This window comes from Pongo abelii, chromosome X (genome assembly GCF_028885655.2).
Source record: "Pongo abelii isolate AG06213 chromosome X, NHGRI_mPonAbe1-v2.0_pri, whole genome shotgun sequence".
Taxonomy (NCBI): domain Eukaryota; kingdom Metazoa; phylum Chordata; class Mammalia; order Primates; family Hominidae; genus Pongo; species Pongo abelii.
In genome coordinates this window covers 144,769,000-144,786,305 of record NC_072008.2, presented here as the reverse complement: position 1 = coordinate 144,786,305, position 17,306 = coordinate 144,769,000, and the positions used below count along the sequence as shown (strand labels likewise).

General features: G+C 37.0%; 1 long non-coding RNA gene across 2 annotated transcripts in view; it reads right to left on the bottom strand.

Annotated features, from left to right (window-relative positions):
- Positions 1 to 17,306, bottom strand: part of LOC129053081 (uncharacterized) — a 139,224-nt gene that overhangs the window by 108,025 nt on the left and 13,893 nt on the right. Inside the window, exon 3 of one of the 2 annotated variants that reach the window (XR_008518207.1) lies at positions 13,729 to 15,774. The exons of the other annotated variant lie outside the window; for it this stretch is intronic. This is a non-coding gene — a long non-coding RNA (uncharacterized LOC129053081). Of the gene's footprint in view, positions 1 to 13,728; positions 15,775 to 17,306 lie in introns of those variants that run through there. 2 annotated transcript variants of the gene reach the window in all.

Genomic DNA, 17,306 nt, shown 5'->3' with positions numbered 1-17,306 from the left:
GACTCAGAAGACGGTGATTTCTGTATTTCCATCTGAGGTACCGGGTTCATCTCACTAGGGAGTGCCAGACAGTGGGCGCAGGACAGCGGGTGCGGCACACCATGCGCGAGCTGAAGCAGGGCGAGGCATTGCCTCACTCGGGAAGCGCAAGGGGTCAGGGAGTTCCCTTTCCTAGTCAAAGAAAGGGGTGACAGACGGCACCTGGAAAAAACGGCACCTGCGCTTTTCCCGCTGGCTTAAAAAACGCCGCACCAGGAGATTATATCCCACACCTGGCTTGGAGGGTCCTACGCCCACGGAGTCTCGCTGATTGCTAGCACAGCAGTCTGAGATCAAACCGCAAGGCGGCAGAGAGGCTGGGGGAGGGGCGCCCGCCATCGCCCAGGCTCGCTTAGGTAAACAAAGCAGCCTGGAAGCTCCAACTGGGTGGAGCCCACCACAGCTCAAGGAGGCCTGCCTGCCTCTGTAGGCTCCACCTCTGGGGGCAGGGCACAGACAAACAAAAAGACACCAGTAACCTCTGCAGACTTAAATGTCCCTGTCTGACAGCTTTGAAGAGAGCAGTGGTTCTCCCAGCACACAGCTGGAGGTCTGAGAACCAGCAGACTGCCTCCTCAAGTGGGTCCCTGACCCCTGACCCCCGAGCAGTCTAACTGGGAGGCACCCCCCAGTAGGGGCAGACTGACACCTCACATGGCCAGGTACTCCTCTGAGACAAAACTTCCAGAGGAACGATCAGACAGCAGCATTCGCGGTTCATGAAAATCCTCTGTTCTGCAGCCACGGCTGCTGGTACCCAGGAAAACAGGGTCTGGAGTGGACCTCTAGCAAACTCCAACAGACCTGCAGCTGAGGGTCCTGTCTGTTAGAAGGAAAACTAACAAACAGAAAGGACATCCACACCAAAAACCCATCTGTACATCACCATCATCAAAGACCAAAAGTAGATAAAACCACAAAGATGGGGAAAAACAGAGCAGAAAAACTAGAAACTCTAAAAAGCAGAGTGCCTCTCCTCCTCCAAAGGAACGCAGCTCCTCACCAGCAATGGAACAAAGCTGGACAGAGAATGACTTTGACGAGTTGAGAGAAGAAGGCTTCAGACGATCAAACTACTCTGAGCTACAGGAGGAAACACAAACCAAAGGCAAAGAAGTTGAAAACTTTGAAAAAAATTTAGACGAATGTATTACTAGAATAACCAAATACAGAGAAGTGCTTAAAGGAGCTGATGGAGCTGAAAGCCAGGGCTTGAGAACTACATGAAGAATGCAGAAGCCTCAAGAGCCGATGCGATCAACTGGAAGAAAGGGTTATCAGTGATGGAAGATGAAATGAATGAAATGAAGCAAGAAGGGAAGTTTAGAGAAAAAAGAATAAAAAGAAATGAACAAAGCCTCCAAGAAATATGGGACTCTGTGAAAAGACCAAATCTGCGTCTGATTGGTGTACCTGAAAGTGACGGGGAGAATGGAACCAAGTTGGAAAACACTCTGCAGGATATTATACAGGAGAACTTCCCCAATCTACAAGGCAGGCCAACATTCAGATTCAGGAAATACAGAGAACGCCACAGAGATACTCCTCAAGAAGAGCAACTCCAAGACACATAATTGTCAGATTCACCAAAGTTGAAATGAAGGAAAAAATGTTAAGGGCAGCCAGAGAGAAAGGTCGGGTTACCCACAAAGGGAAGCCCATCAGACTAACAGCGGATCTCTCGGCAGAAACTCTGCAAGCCAGAAGAGAGTGGGGGCCAATATTCAACATTCTTAAAGAAAAGAATTTTCAACCCAGAATTTCATATCCAGCCAAACTAAGCTTCATAAGTGAAGGAGAAATAAAATACTTTACAGACAAGCAAATGCTGAGAGATTTTGTCACCACCAGGCCTGCCCTAAAAGAGCTCCTGAAGGAAACACTAAACATGGAAAGGAACAACCGGTACCAGCCACTGCAAAATCATGCCAAATTGTAAAGACCATCCAGGCTAGGAAGAAACTGCATCAACTAATGAGCAAGATAACCAGCTAACATCATAATGACAGGATCAAATTCACACATAACAATATTAACTTTAAATGTAAATAGACTGAATGCTCCAATTAAAAGACACAGACTGGCAAATTGGATAAAGAGTCAACACCCATCATTGTGCTATATTCAGGAAACCCATCTCACGTGCAGAGACACACACAGGCTCAAAATAAAAGGGTGGAGGAAGATCCACCAAGCAAATGGAAAACAAAAAAAGGCAGAGGTTGCAATCTTAGTCTCTGATAAAACAGACTTTAAACCAACAAAGATCAAAAGACACAAAGAAGGCCATTACATAATGGTAGAGGGATCAATTCAACAAGAAGAGCTAACTATCCTAAATATATATGCACCCAATACAGGAGCACCCAGATTCATAAAGCAAGTCCTGAGTGACCTACAAAGAGACTTAGACTCCCACACAATAATAATGGGAAACTTTAACACCCCACTGTCAACATTAGACAGATCAACGAGACAGAAAGTTAACAAGGATACCCAGGAATTGAACTCAGCTCTGCACCAAGCGGACTTAATAGACATCTACAGAACTCTCCACCCCAAATCAACAGAATATACATTTTTTTTTCAGCACCACACCACACCTATTCCAAAATTGACCACATAGTTGGAAGTAAAGGTCTCCTCAGCAAATGTAAAAGATCAGACATTATGACAAACTGTCTCTCAGACCACAGTGCAATCAAACTAGAACTCAGCATTAAGAAACTCACTCAAAACCCCTCAACTACGCGGAAACTGAACAACCTGCTCCTGAATGACTACTGGGTACATAACGAAATGAAGGCAGAAATAAAGATGTTCTTTGAAACCAACGAGAACAAAGACACAACATACCAGAATCTCTGGGACACATTCAAAGCAGTGTATAGAGGGAAATTGATAGCACCCAATGCCCACAAAAGAAAGCAGGAAAGATCCAAAATTGACACCCTAACATCACAATTAAAAGAACTGGAAAAGCAAGAGCAAACACATTCAAAAGCTAGCAGAAGGCAAGAAATAACTAAAATCAGAGCAGAACTGAAGGAAATAGAGACACAAAAAACCCTTCAAAAAATTAATGAATCCAGGAACTGGGTTTTTGAAAGGATCAACAAAATTGATAGAACGCTAGCAAGACTAATGAAGAAAATAGAGAAGAATCAAATAGACGCAATAAAAAATGGTAAAGGGGATATCACCACCGATCCCACAGAAATACAAACTACCATCAGAGAATACTACAAACACCTCTATGCAAATAAACTAGAAAATCTAGGAGAAATGGATAAATTCCTCGACACATACACCCTCCCAAGACTAAACCAGGAAGAAATTGAATCTCTGAATAGACCAATAACAGGCTCTGAAATTAAGGCAATAATTAATAGCTTACCAACCAAAAAGAGTCCAGGACCAGATGGATTCACAGCCAAATTCTACCAGAGGTACAAGGAGGAACTGGTACCATTCCTTCTGAAACTATTCCAATCAACAGAAAAAGAGGGAATCCTCCCTAACTCATTTTATGAGGCCAGCATCATCCTGATACCAAAGCTGGGCAGAAACACAACCAAAAAAGAGAATTTTAGACCAATATCCTTGATGAACATTGATGCAAAAATCCTCAATAAAATACTGGCAAACCGAATCCAGCAGCACATCAAAAAGCTTATCCACCATGATCAAGTGGGCTTCATCCCTGGGATGCAAGGCTGGTTCAACACACGCAAATCAATAAATGTAATCCAGCATATAAACAGAACCAAAGACAAAAACCACATGATTATCTCAATAGATGCAGAAAAGGCCTTTGACAAAATTCAACAACCCTTCATGCTAAAAACTCTCAATAAATTAGGTATTGATGGGACGTATCTCAAAATAATAAGAGCTATCTATGACAAACCCACAGCCAATATCATATTGAATGGGCAAAAACGGGATGCATTCCCTTTGAAAACTGGCACAAGACAGGGATGCCTTCTCTGACCACTCCTATTCAACATAGTGTTGGAAGTTCTGGCCAGGGCAATCAGGCAGGAGAAGGAAATAAAGGGTATTCAATTAGGAAAAGAGGAAGTCAAATTGTCCCTGTTTGCAGATGACATGATTGTATATCTAGAAAACCCCATTGTCTCAGCCCAAAATCTCCTTAAGCTGATAAGCAACTTCAGCAAAGTCTCAGGATACAAAATCAATGTACAAAAATCACACCAATAACAGACAAACAGAGAGCCAAATCATGAGTGAACTCCCATTCACAATTGCTTCAAAGAGAATAAAATACCTAGGAATCCAAATTACAAGGGATGCGAAGGACCTCAGGCAACCCAGGGCTGGTACAGCTACTCAAGGAGGTCAACAAATATCTAAGCTTTTTCTATCTTCTTACTCTGCTAGCTTTAGTGTGTAGCTTTTCCCTGCATGGTTACAAGGTGGCTGTATCTCCTAGCTTCATAGCTGAATTTCAGGCAGGAATATACAAAGTATCCAAGGGACATGCTGGTTTAGTATGCTCATACACTTACATACATGCTTAGTATGTTCATATAGAAAGCTTGTAGCAGCCCTTCCAGCAACATTTGTTTGTATTTCATTGACCAAATATTGCCTCATATAGCCATAGTCAGCTTCAAGGCAGTCTGGCAGGGTATTTTAGATACTCTGCTTTTACAATGAAGGAAGGCAAGCTGTAAGGGTACTATGAATACCTTTGGAGTGTCAAATCTGCTAAGTCTATTATACTTTGCAAATGGAAAAATAACAATCATGGACAATATCTTGTCTTGCAAGTGAAAGGGCATACTTTTAAAAATGATTTACAGGAGAAAACAAGAACGCATTTTAGATAACTTCTGTTTTTAATGAGCGTTCTAAAAACGGACAGTACAAAATAAGAGACTAAGTATGCATATGTAAGAAAAATCGTAGGGAAAAGTCTTTGCGTATATATTCTTCAATAATATTCATCAGTCAAAAGTAATATGCATCAGAACAAATCACCTAAAATGGTGAAGTTATATTATAAAAGGTAGTGACTTCTGGAACCAGTTACAGATTTAACTTTAAGTAACTGAAATTGTGTGTAGCTGATTTGTTTAATAAGACATTTTCTTTTGTACCAGGGCGTCTGCAAAAACTCCAAAGGCTGAGAAACATAGGTGTCATTAAACATCTTCATTTCAAAGTGCAGTTAAGCCTTCTGTGTAGGACTTGCAAAGGCTATGTCCCCAAACTGGATCTACCACCATCATCCATCTCTAAATAACATAGGCAAATACTAAGAATTCTTTGAGAAAATGAAGAGAGTGAAAAATTTAGTTGTTGGTATGTTATATAGTCTCTCTCAACTACTTGTGAGAGTAGAGAAAGAAATATTTCCCTCTACCTCAAGCCAAGAGAGGGTCACTTCAACAGAACAGTTTACAGAACTTGACATGTATCCCCTGAAGTTGATGGGATACAAAGAATGGTGTTTAAAGACTTTCTGAAAAGTCTAAAGGTGAGAAGCTATGACTGGCCAGGTACTCTGTTGGAAGTGTGAGGAGAAATGGCCGCATATTTGGAGTTCAGTGGAGCAAAAGATAAATGAATTTCCTATAATTAGATTCAGTCTCTGGAAGGAAACTGAATGGAGTAGGAGTTGGAGACCACCCCGACCGAAATGATGAAACCCCATATCTACTAAAAATACAAAAATTTTCTGAGTGTGGTGGCACATGCCTGTAATCCCAGCTACTCGGGAGGCTGAGGCAGGAGAATTGATTGAAGTTGGGAGTCAGAGGTAGAGGTTGCAGTGAGCCGAGATCATGTCCCCAGCCTGGGTGACAGTGAGACTCTGTCTCAAAAAAAAAATAAAAAATAAAAAAGTATAATCAACTTGATCTTAAATAACAGACTATTAAATAACACTAGGGAATAAAAGGAAAAAAAGAGGTAAGAAGTGCAAGAGAGTACTTGTAGTAGTTAGTGTTCATACAGTGTTTGAAAGCCTAGCGTATTTCCCATTCCCCTTTGTTCTGTTAACAATATCACTTGTTCCTTTTGAGAACTCATATAATTGAGCTTCTAATAGATTGACCTTTCTTTAGATGAATACATGAGTGAGCACATGGCCCAGGACTGGCCCCAGTACATCAATTTCTAACTCAATATGATTGGTTCAGAAATGGGCACATGTCCCAAGCTGGGCCAATCACAATCCTTCCTTGAACATTTGCCAGTATTGTGTGAAAATAGGTGTTCTTATTAACTGAAATCAATGGCTATATTGTTGATGTAAATCTAGAGGTTTTGGGTGACATCTTGGCTATGAAATGAAAAGAATCAGCCAGAGGTGAAGCAAACAAAAAGGAAAGGAGAACTAAGAGAGAGCAATAGAACACTGATGATATCATTAATATCTCAGACCACAGCATTGCCAAAAACTAGAATCTTTAAACTTTCCAGTTATGTAACCCAATACATTTATTTCCCTGTGATGTATTGGGCATTCAATAAATAATTGTGTAAATGATGAATACATTCCACTCTCTTTTTTTTTTTTTAGGTTAATCTAGTTTGGGTTGGATTTTCGTCACTTGCCCTTGCAAATAATCTTGACTGACGCAATGAAAACTTGTTCATTTTTTATAGAAAAAAGTAAATTGATATCATTTCAATTTGGACATCATTAATTAGTGGAGAATAAGTTAAATTAATCATTGTGAACCAGAGAAATATGACCACTGTAATTATTATTTATTAATTAGTTATTTTAAGTATTTGTCTGCAAGGTATCTGACCCTATTTTCTTCCCAGAGGATGTGCATACAGGATGTGAACCTGACCTGTCCATTGAAAACACTGAGTGCTCCTAGCCAGGACAATTTCTTTAGCAATGAATATGCAATGCTTGGGCTTTATCGTAACATGAATAAATAAATTCCTTTTTGCTTTCTTTTAACGGATGATTATTAGTATTGTTAATGTTGTTAACAATTAATCATTGTTAATTATTAATATTGCTGTGCATGTCACAAGTCACAAAACAAACAAAAACCACAAACATACATACAAAAAACACCTCTAAGGAAGTATATCAGAATCTTGGGGGTGGGTGTGCTGGAAGGAGGAGAAGCATATTATTTGGAAATTAAGCAAGGCTTTACCTACTGACTTGGCTTTTATTTTGGTCATGATAATTAATCGGATATTTCACATAAAAGAAAAAAAGTAAAAAGAAGCCAAAAATCTAGTTAGCAAATACAAACAATCTTGAAGCAGAAATCAAGTCAAACAACACAACATACAATTCAATGTAAAAAATTGACTCAGAAAAGTTCAAAAGATTAACACTGCAATGACAAAACCAAAGCATTATCAAAGAACAATCTCCATAAATGTGTTGAGTAAAAAATGCTTTATAAATGAGCTGTTTCAAGCCTTCAAGAAAAAAAAAGTAATACCAGTTTTAAGATTTTCTAAAATTAATTTCTTTTACAAATGCTTCCAAATTTATTTACAGTGCTATCATACATGAGATTAAAATCTGACAAAGAAAATAAGAAAATGAAATCATTGACCAATTTCATGAGTATAGATACAAAAAATCTTGAGTTAAGCCCTAAAAACTGAAATCTAGCAAGATAGTAAATGAATAAACTGTTATAATGAAGTATGCTTCATTTCAGAAACGCAAAGAGGTTGAATATTAGGACATTTATTATTATCTTTCTCACATTAATAATTGACAGGAAAAATCTATTATTACCTCCTTGGTTGCCAAAATAGATTGTCTTTTTTTTTTTTAAATAAAGCTTACTGAAGGATTATTTATCTATAATAAAATACAACTTTCGCAGTTTGTTGAGTTTTGACAAATTTGTACAGAGGTAACCATCACCACTATCAGGAAAATGAACTTTTCTATTATACTTAAAAGTGTCCTTTTGCCATCAAAATCTCATCATAGTCCTATCAATCCTCCTTCCAAATACATCCAGTGCCAGGCCCAGTCCACCAGTTTAAATTGTCTCTTCTATAGTTTTATATAAATGGAATAATACAGTATGTATTTTTCCTATCTGGCTTCTTTTGCTCAGCCTAATATTTTTGACATTCATTCATGTTGTAGCATGTGTCTGTAGTAGTTCATTCCTTTTTATTGCTGAATAGTATTTAATTGTATTGTTGTGCTGATGGGTATTTGTATTGTTGATAGTTTTTGGCTATTAACAACAAAGCTGCGATAATCGTTTGTGCACAACTCTATGTGTGGGCATATGGTTTTGTTTTTCCTGGATAAAAATGTAGGTGTGGGATTGCTGAATCATAATGAGTGTATGTTTAACCTAATGAGAAAAATTTTAAGTGTTTTCCAAAGTGATTATACTATTTTGTATCTCATCATCTCACCATCAGTGTGTGAAAATTACAGTTGTCATGTTCTATCTTTTTGTAAATTTTAAATTTAATAGTGTGTGCTGATATCTCCTTGTGGTTATATTTACCTTTTTTTTTTTATATGGAGTCTTGCTCTGTCACCCAGGCTGGGGTGCAGTGGCATGATCTTGCCTCACTGCAACCTCTGCCTCCTGGGTTCAAGCGATTCTCGTGCCTCAGCCTCCCCAGTAGCTGGGATTACAGGAAGGCACCACCACGCCTGGCTAATTTTTGTATTTTTAGTAGAGATGGGGTTTCGCCCTGTTGGTCAGGCTGATTTTGAACTCCTGACCTCAAGTGATCCACCTTCCTCGAGTCCCCAAAGTGCTAGGATTACAGGCGTAAGTCACCACACTTGGCCTAATTGCCATTTTTGATAATATGCTGAGCATCTTTTATTTTATTTTATTTATTTTCAAAATTTATTTTATTTTATTTTAAGTTCCAGGATACATGTGCAGGATGCACAGATTTGTTACATAGGTAAGTATGTGCCATGGTGGTTTGCTACACCTATCAACCCATCACCTAGGTATTAAGCCCTGCATGCCGTAGCTATTCTTCCTGATGCTCCTTTTCCCCTGCACAGCCCCAGCGTGTGTTGTTCCCATCCTGTGTCCATGTGTTCTCATTGTGTTCTTATTGTTCAGCTCCCACTTATAAGTGAAAACACATGGTGTTTGGTTTTCTGTTCCTGTGTTAGTTTGCTGAGGATACTGGCTTCCAGCTCCATCCATGTCTCTGTAAAGGACATGATCTCATTCCTTTTTATGGCTGCATGGTATTCCAAAGTGTATATGTACCATATTTTCTTTGCCCAGTCTATCGCTGATGGACATTTGGGTTGATTCCATGTCTTTGCTACTGTGAACAGTGCTGCAATGAATATAACTTGCAAGTATCTTTATAATATAATGATTTATATTCCTTTTGGTATATGCCCAGTAATGAGGTTGCTGGGTCAAATGCTATTTCTGGTTCTAGGTCTTTGAGGAATCGCCACACTGTCTTCCACAATGGTTGAACTAATTTACACGCCCACCAACAGTGTAAAAAGTTTCCTATTTCTGCACAGCCTCACCAGCATGTTGTTTCTTGACCTTTTAATATCACCATTCTGACTGGCAGGCGATGGTATCTCACTATGGTTTTGATTTGCATTTCTCTAATGATCTAATGTTGAGCTTTTTTTCATGTTTGTGGGCCACATAAATGTCTTCTTTTGTGAAGTGTCTGTTCATTTCATGTGCTTGCTGACCGTTCATATACCATTTTTTTTGTGTGAAGTGGCCGATTAAATCTTTTGCCAATTTTTAATTGGGTTGTTTAACTTATTGTAAGGTTGTAAGTATTTTATCAGCATGTTTTGCAACTATTTCTCCAAGTCTATGGCTTATCTTTTCATTTTCTTACTCATGTATTTTGAAGGACAATACTTTTAAATTTTGATGCAGTCCAATTTACTAAACATTTTTCTTGTGGTCCATATACTTTGTGTGCTATTTGAAATTCTTTCCTAACCCAAGAGCATGATGGTATTCTCTTATGCCTTCTAGAAATTTAATAATTTTGGATCTTAGATTTAGGTCTATAATCCAATTCAAGTTAATTTTGTGTATGATCAGAAAAAAAAATCAGGTCAATTGTTTCTGCATCCAATTGTTTAAGCACAATTTGTTTAAAAGACTATCTTTTTGACTCTGGATTGCCTTTGCACCTTTGTCAAAAATCATTGGCTATACAGGTCTATTTCTGAACTTCCATTTTGTTCTATTGATCTATATGTCTACCCTTATGTCAGTGCTATTTTTTTTTTTTTTTTTTTTTTTGAGAGGGAGTCTCGCTCTGTCACCAGGCTAGAGTGCAGTGGCGCGATCTCGGCTCACTGCAACCTCCGCTTCCCAGGTTCAAGCAATTCTCCTGCCTCAGCCTCCCGAGTAGCTGGGATCAGAGGCATGTGCCACCACGCCCAGCTAATTTTTCTATTTTTAGTAGAGACGGGGTTTCACCATGTTGGTCAGGCTGGTCTCGATCTCGTGACCTCGTGATCCACCCACCTTGGCCTCCCAAAGTGCTGGGATTACAGGCATGGTCCACGGCGCACGGCCTTGTTTTTATTACTACTACTGGTGGTAGTACTAACAATTAATATATTAAGCAGTTAGTATGTATTAGGCATTTTGTTAAGCACTTGACATTCATTATACAATTTAGTTCTCTATATTAATATAGCATTATAGTAAGTTTTGAAATCAAATAGATAAGTTGTCTCACTTTGTTGTTACTGAAAACTATGTTAGCTATTCTAGGTCCTTTGAATTTCCATATGCATTTAAAAATAATCTTGTCAATATTTACTCAAAAAGAGCCCCAAATGGGTTTTAAATGAATTTCAGCATTTACTTCTAATAAAAATTGTTACTAAATTAGAAAAGGTCATTTTCTCACATTTCCATAGCAAGATTATGTCTATCTATCTACCTACCTACCTATCATATAATTTATTTATATTTATGTGCCGACAACCAGTATCATACTCAATGCAAAAATGCAAGTATTTCAAAGCCATTGATGACTACTGGTAACATCAGTATTGATTAACAGTACTTTGCCAAAATCACACAGCAGTTAAAAACACTGATTTTGACTTCTGACAGCCTGAGTTCAAATCTAGATTCAAAACTTACTAGCTATGAAATCTTAAGCAAGTGGTCTAAATTACCTGGTCCTTGGATTTGCATCTGAGGAATTGGGATGATAATTTTCACTTACTCCTATATTATTATGAGAATTAAATTGCATAATGAATGTCAAATGCTAAACAAAATGCCTAATACATACTAGGTGCTTAATAGATACTAATTGTTAGTACTATCACTATTGGAATTTCTATATAGCACAATAATACAAATAAGAGATATACATTTTAGAAAATAAGAGCCAATTGCTCCTTCTTAAAGTACTTTTTTGTATGGCACCACTTGCTCTTAATTGTCTTTGTACCTCACAGACCACTTCTTACCATTTCCACTGCTAGGTCTTCCTCATTTTCATGATGTATACATGTGAGAATGCCTCAGTGCTCAGCCTTTGAGGACTTCATACACAAAATGATCTCAGCCAACCCAATGACTTCAAATTCCTTCCATAAATGGGTGGCACCTAAACTTACATCTCTATCCCAGAACTCCCCCCGAACTTATGTTTGTATAGTCAACTGCCTACATGACATCTCCACTTGGATGCTTAATTGGAAACTCAAGCTTACTGTTTACAAGGTAAAATGCTTGGTTTATTCCTCATTCTAACCGCAACCCTTTCCTAGATTTCCACATCTGCATAAATGGTTAGGTCATTAACTCAGTTGTTCAGGCCCAGAACTTAGGAATTACCCTCTTTATCCTCTTTCTCTCATAATTTATGACCAGACAACTATTATCAGTTATTCCATCAGAGTATATTCCCAATCTGTATACTTCCACAACCTCTGACACTACCACCCAGGTCATAACCAACATCATCTATTGCCTAGACTATAGCCTTGCAACTACTAGTTTCTATGCTTCTGTCCTTCTCCATTAATTTATTCTTCCCCTAGTAGTCGGAAAAATAACATTAACAAATTTAAGCTGGATCATGTCACTTTTTTCATTAAAATTATTTATTGGTTTCCCATCTCACTCATGATAAAAGTCCAAATTCTACAAGAGTATACATATTGTGCGACCCCTACTCCTTCTCTGACCTTGTCTCCTACTATTCTCCCTGAAGATCACCCCACAAAAGGCACATTGGCCTCCTTACTGTTCCTTAAAAATGTTAGACTTGTTTCTGCTTCAGGGAAGCACTTTTCATGTACTCTTCTCTTTATCTGGAACATTGTTTACCCAGATCTAGATCTTCCCATAACTTACTTCCTAACTTCCTCAAGTCTGTTCTCAAATGTCACTTTATCAGAGCATTCTTCCTTAATCACCCCATTGAAAATTGAAAATTGTAACCTTTTTCTGCCATCATCAGTCTATAGCCCCTTTCCCCCTTTTTTAACTCATAACACTTATCATCATATGATATATTACAGAAGGTTTTGTTTGATCATTACCTCTCTTCTGCTATGAGGATAGTCACCATGTGTCTTGTTCTGTAGATGGAAATATATTCTCAGTGCGAGGAACAGTCTCTGGCATAGAGTATGTACCAAATAATTATGTGTTAAATGAAGAAATGAGTGAACTATTACTTTCAAGTAATATAATCAATATGAAAATAAAAGAGAATAATTAATATATTGTTTAAAGCAATAAAACTATCTGTAAAAATTGAATAAACATCAATGCCTTTTTAATCTACCAATGTAACTATTTAGAAAATATAAAGGACAAAAACCTCATCACGATAGCAAAAAATATTAAATATTAAGAATTAAACACAATAAAATAGAGTTAAGTGTTTATATAAATAAAATTATGATATTTGACTGCATAAGAAATAAAAATGCTAGAATTTATATAAAAATAGAAATGAGAAACCAAGAAAGAGCTTATATGTTCAATAAAGAATTATTTACTTAACAGAGGGCTCCCTTATAAAAAAGGAAACGCTGAACACTAAAAAAACTAAAAATAGTTATGGGGCAGACAATTGTAAAATTGAAATCAATATTAATAAACATATAAAAATGCTCAGTGTCATTGGTAATGAAAGAAATTAACAATACAAGATAACATTTTTATTGGCCTATGAACTGATAAAATAAATACAAAAGTAGTAAAGGGTGGAAAGTTTTGAGGGAATAGGAAATCTCCAAGACTAAAGAATGGTTACAAGTTAAGAAAATCATCTCTGAAGGGAAATTTAGTAATATGTATCAAAATAACTCATCATTTTGTATATTCTAAGACTCAGAAACTTTAATTGTACAATTTTAATCTTAGGAACTAACCATAAAAATGAAAAAAAGTATTTTTTACAAAGATATTTATCATGGATTCACAAAAAATTGAAGGCAACCTCAAAAAGTCCAACAATATGGAAGTGGTTAAATAAAGCAGGTTCATCCATATGTAAAAATTGTGTTCAGAAAAAAAAATCCAATTCAGTAAAACAAACTGTTATGTAACAAACTGCTCACAAGAGTATCCATGGGTAATTATTATTTTCTATATGTTTCTACATTTCCATATTTTAATTAGTATATACCACATTAATATTCATAAAAATAATAAATATTATTTCATTAAAAACTGATTTCATTTAGCCAGGTATTTGATTTGGGGAAAGGAAAAGTGGTCATCAATGAATTTAATAATTCAACAAATAATTATTGAGCTCATACCATGTGCCAAAGACGGTGTTATATGAGAGAGTTAAAACTGAACAAAATACACAAAGTCTTCATCCTTACAGAGTAATATTTTACAGGGGACAACGTTGGTTAACTATATAGTATATTGCCATGTACTATAAAGATAATACAGTACAGTTAGGTAGTTATAAGTATTGTGAAAACAGTGAGTGGGAAAAGCCACTCTGAGGAGTTACAATGTGAGCAAAGACCTGATCAAAGTGAGATAACCAAGTATGCAAAATCCAGAGGATGAATGTTCTGTCATAATAAAAACATTTAGGTTACATTAGTGGAAATGGTAGAGTACAGACATTGGAAACCACTCTCCTCTGTAAAAGCAAGGAAAGCACCAGTAAAAACTGTTAATACTTTTTTTTTTCAGAATGCTGGGAATCAACCCAAGGCTTGGAATAATCAAGAACATTTATTTAAGAAAAATAGCTGCATCTTGGTAAGACCAGAGAGCTTTGTGGCATTTTAGTTTACCCTATTTCCAATCCCCTCTTCCCTGCTGCACAGTAGCCAAAAAAGCAAACGATCTACAATCAGAATGAAAACCAGCAGTTGGCAGCCACTGGAGGGGACAGAATGGTATTGAAGTTGTGTTAAAGCCCTATTCCCAGAGGGATCATTACTTAATCCATCTGGTGGTTCTCTGGAAGACACCACTCCCATGGCTTGTCTTTATTTGGCCTGGGTCAAAATTCACCCAAAGTTAACTATCTTTTCTTGGAGGTATTTGTGGAAAACAATTACAGCAGTTGTTTAAAATCATGTCTGCCTGAGACAGTGGATAACAGTTGGAGGAAACTATAGGCTAATCAAAAGCTTAAAAAGAAGGCTGGGGAATGAGATGTCCACAGGAGACTTTGAAAAGCTCTGTTATATTTTTGGAAATCTAGAAAACCATGCACATATGAAGGGCTGTGTGTATTCCCAGGGCTTTAAGCATGGTCAGGACAAACCTGAGCAGGTCCTAAATTCTCACCTTAAGCTGAAGTTATGGCTCTGCACAAGTAGAAAGTGAAAATAAAGTTGTAAATTAACCACTTGAGGGTGGAAGCCATGCGCTACACGAAAACAGTGACCCCCAGCTAACACTGGAGACTTATTAGTGCCAAGTGTTTAGGTAATCTCGGTCTAATCATTACTTGATTACTAAGCTAACTGAGCAGATACTTCAGTGACCACACACAAAAAAGAATTTGCTTATAATAAATACAGAGCTTAAAGAATTAGTTCAGAAAGTTTACTAAACAAATAGCAAAAATAACAAACCTCAGGGACGTAGAGGAATCTGATTTCCATCAGTGACACATTATATTATATAAAATCCCAAGTTTTCAGCAAAAAATATGAGACATGCAAAGAAACAAGAAAGTATGGCCCTTATAAACAGAAAGAAAGAAGTTAATAGAAACTGTCCCTGAATGAACACAGATGTTACACTTTAATAGACTTTAAACAAACTGTCTTAAATATGCTCAAAAGAGCTACTAAAAATATGAAATCAGCAGGGCATGGTGGTGCATGCCTGTAATCCCAGCTACTCAGGAGGCTGAGGCAGGAGAATTGCTTGAACAGGGGAGGTGGAGGTTGTGGTGAGTTGAGACCGTGCCATTGCACTCCAGCTTGGGCAACAAGAGCGAAACACTGTCCCAAAAAGACAAACAAACAAACAAAAAAAACAAAAGGAAGTCAGGCAAGGTGGCTGATGCCTGCAGTTTGGGAGGCCGAGGTGGGCAGATCACAAGGTCAGGAGATCCAGAGCATCCTGGCCAACATGGTAAAACCCCATCCCTACTAAAAATACAAAAAATTAGCCAGGCGTGGTGGCACACACCTTCCAGCTGCTCGGGAGACTGAGGCAGGAGAATCGCTTGAACCAGGGAGGTGGAGGTTGCAGTGAGCTGAGATCACGCCATTGTGCTCCAGCCTGGGCAACAAGAGCGAAACTTTATCTAAAAAAAAAAAAAAAGGAAACTAGGAGACCAATGTATCACTAAATAGAGAATATAAATGGAGAGAAATTATTTTAAAAAACAAGATAGAAATTCTCCAGATGAAAATAACAATAACATTACACAAACCTAGATCTTATAAACATTTGTAGAACAGTCCACTCAACAATAGGAAAATACACATTCTTCTCAAGTATATATAGAACTTCTCCAGGATGTGCCATGTGTTAGGCTACAAAACAATATAAATAAACATAAAATAATTGAAATCCTACAAAGTATGTTCTGCAACCACAATAAAATATAATTGGAAAACAATAACAGAAATAAATTTGAGAAATTTACATTTGTGTGGAAGTTATGAAACACAAGCCTATATAATCAATGGATCAAAAAAGGGAAATTATAAAAATGAATGAAAGCAAAGGCACAACATAACAAAATTCATAAGATGCACCTTAAAAGCAGTGCTTAGTGAGGAAACTTATAGCTGCAAATGCCTATAACAAAAAATAAGAAGGATCTCAAATCAATCTTCCACATTAAGACATGGAAAAAGAAGAAAAAATTAAACCCAAAGCGAGCAGAAGGAGGGAAATAAAAGATTCGAGTAGAAAATAACAAAATAGAGAATAAAGAATCTTAAAAATCAATGAAACCAAAAGCTGATTCTTGGGAAAGATTAGCAAAATTGACAAACCTTTAGGTATTATAGATTTACCAAAGGTGAGATAGACATAATAGAGATGGAGAGATAAGATAAAGGGGATGTTTCTACTGATCTTACATAAACAGTATTATACCTGGGTATTATGGACAATGTTATACCAACAAATTATATAACCTAAATAAAATGAGTTAACTCATAGAAAGACACCAATTACCAAAACTGAATGAAGAAAAAGTATAAAATATGAATAAACCTATAATAAGAAAAAATATTGAATTAGTAATCAAAACACTTTCCACAATGAAAAGCCCATGCCCAGATGGCTTTACTGTTCTTGAATTCTACCAAATGCTTAAATAAGAATTAAAACCATTATTTCACACATTCTCCCAAAAAATAGAAGAGGAAAAAAACACTTCTCACTTCATTCTATGAGGCTAGTGATATCCTTATACAAAAGCCAGAAAAGAAACTAAAACAAAAGAAAATTACAGACCATTACCCCTAATGAAATTAAATGCAAGACCTTCAACACAATACTAGCAAACCAAATCCAGCAACATATGAAAAAAATATGCACCATGACCAAGTGAAATCTATTCCAGGAAGGCATGGTTGGTTCAACATATTAATATCAATCAATGTAATACACCATATTAATTGACTAGAATATTGAAAAAGATGCAAAAAATTAAGAAAATCTAAAACCTTTCATGATTTAAGAAAACCAGACTAACATCAGAAGGAAACTTAAAAAAAAAAATGTCAATGGACGTCTACAAAAACCAAAAGCCAACAGGAAGCTCAATGATAACAGACTAAAATTTTCCTTCTAAGATTGGAAACTCGGCAAGGGTGTCTG